The 2,509-nt window shown below is 45.4% G+C and overlaps 1 pseudogene; it reads right to left on the reverse strand.

Annotated features, from left to right (window-relative positions):
• Positions 1–1,897: 1,897 nt before the first annotated feature.
• Positions 1,898–2,042, reverse strand: LOC132573075 (U2 spliceosomal RNA; annotated as a pseudogene).
• Between the last annotated feature and the right edge of the window lie 467 nt (positions 2,043–2,509).

Below are 2,509 nucleotides of genomic sequence, written 5' to 3' on the forward strand. Positions count from 1 at the left end.
AATACACCAGCCTTAGATGGAGCTCGTCCTGCCAGCCACCGAAGACCTAAGGAGCACACAGCTCCCACTCCAGAAGTCCCTCCAGCTCTGAAACGGCCACCGCCGCACCCAGGAACACGCGGCTCCTGATCCTGACTAAGAAAAGCCGACGCCGATGCAAAGGAAAGGGGCCTCCTTCCCAGAGTGCTAAAACGTTGCCTGCCCCGACTGATCATCATCCGGGACTGAAACAGGGAGCAGAAGTCTGGCCATTCCAATGGCCTGGCCCCGCCCCCTCAAATACACGCCCGAACAGGCTGTAAATCCTCCCTTCCCTCCCAGGGAGACAAAGCTTGCTAATGCAGCCTAGCAGCGTTGCTGCAGGCTGCAAGCATCGAATCCTGTAGAAGCAATTTGGCCCCCAGTAAAGTCTAATTATTCTTGGCATCTTTTTTTTAAAGGTCAGCAGGAATATTTGATGCTGAAAGACCACATTGATGTGGAAATAAATGTTTGCCTTTCAAAGAAGTGAGCCTAGTATTGTGGCCTTAGTGCACTTTAGGAAGTTTTCTTTGGCTTATAACTACTGGTTTTTTAAAACTGCTATGGTAAACAACTATTTATTATAGACCATGAAGGCTTCAAGAAACTATTAAGGTTCATCAGGGCAGCTTATTCATTACACATCCTCAAGTGTATATTCATGCAGTGAGCTCTAATTGCTCCTGCTGGATTTCACAGGGCCATTTATATGCTGGAGAGTTGTCAGTGGCGTCGCAGTCTATATTGACATACATCTGAAATGTGCATGTTATAGACCTTCTCCAGCAGCGGATCATCTCAAATGCACTTAACCAGCCTCAGTGAGAAAAGGAACCACCCAGAGGATAATTCCAGATGGATAGACTTGTGGTTCATCACCATCTGCTTTTGGACTGCGGGAGCCTAATTCAATAAGGTGAAAAGACTCCTAAAATGTAATTGACAGGAGGCAGAAATCCAATGAATTTTGTATCTTGCAGTGTGTGTGTGTGTGTGTTTGAGAGAGAGAGAGAGGATATGTGAATGGAAAGGAAATTGCACTGAGCACTTTTTCACTTGCACAAAACATATTATCCAGTGAGCGTGACAGAAGTTTTGCCAATTCCATCCTCCTCTTGGCTTCCCCCTCTGCTTCAGGCTTCTCTGTTAAATAGGTAGCAGGGACCACATGTCCCTCCTCGACCACATCCCACACATTGTGGTGGAGTCCTCATAGAGTATGAGAACCTCCCGAACCTCCTAAACCTGACAGGATTCATTCTGTACAATCCTGAACCTCCAGAAAATGTAGGCAGTCATTCTGACAGGTACAGGTTCAGGAGGAAGAAGAAGAAGAAGAGCTGGCTTTATAACTTGCCCTTTACTACTCAAAGAAGTCTCAGAAAGGCTTACAATCACCTTCCCATCTCCTCCCCACAATAGGCACCTTGTGAGGTTGGTGGAGCTGAGACAGTTCTGAGAGAACTGTGACTAGCCCAAAGTCACCCAACAGGCTTCATGTGGAGGAATGGGGAATCAAACCTGGTTCTTCAAATTAGAGTCCACTGCTCTTTAACCACTACACCACAGCTGGCAACTGTCTCCACTGGAGAACACATCCCCACACATCCCTTAGCATATATGGGGACAACACAGGAGGGACACCCAGGGAGTCCCTGGGCCAGATGTTGCACTGTCACTATCTGCAGTACTTCCTTGTGCCGAGCAGTAACAGCCTTCTACTTTCAGTGATGCTTCCAAATAAAAACTTCACTGGGTAAATTGCATGCACTGGTTCCTGAGAAGACAAATTTGAAGGAACCAAAGGTATCTCTATACTTGCCTCAGGGCAATTACAGATGTCCCAATTTGTTCTTGTTCCCCATGAGCTAATGTACAAAGGACATCTAACTATGGTGTGTTTCCATGGGAAAATAGAGAATAAAGCCAAGGTCAGTAGTGCAAAATAAAGTAAAATTATATTTTATTACTCAGTCACACACACACTACACTTGATCTTAGCCAAAAGGCCGAGAAGTGAATACTCAGTTAAAAACCTCCAAAATTCCCTGCACATTTTGCCAACAGGCTTCTTCAGGGGAATCTGTTAGTCTCGCAGTGTTTCTTCAAAAAGAGTACAAGATCAGAGAATTATTCTCTATCTTCTAGTGCCTGGTGTGGCCCTTTTGTTTTCTCTGAGTCTTTACTGGAACATCTTCCCTATCTGTGTGAGGCAAGACAAGTAAGAAGCTGCTACTAGTAGAAAACCCAGAGAACATGCAAGAGGTCATAAGCATGCAGGGTATTTTATTGTGTAGTGTACTGTGTCAGCAGCGACTCATCTCAAGGCAACATGAGATTTTTATTTGTGCTTCTGCAAGCTCAAGAACCCTACTGCACCCGTAACTCCTGGTGGGTCCATTATGTGGACACTCAACAATTTGCTGTCATAGGATGTAGTGATCCACAAGCACAGACAATTTTTAAAGGAAATCAGGCAGGCTCAGGG

This window comes from Heteronotia binoei, chromosome 5, assembly GCF_032191835.1.
Source record: "Heteronotia binoei isolate CCM8104 ecotype False Entrance Well chromosome 5, APGP_CSIRO_Hbin_v1, whole genome shotgun sequence".
Taxonomy (NCBI): domain Eukaryota; kingdom Metazoa; phylum Chordata; class Lepidosauria; order Squamata; family Gekkonidae; genus Heteronotia; species Heteronotia binoei.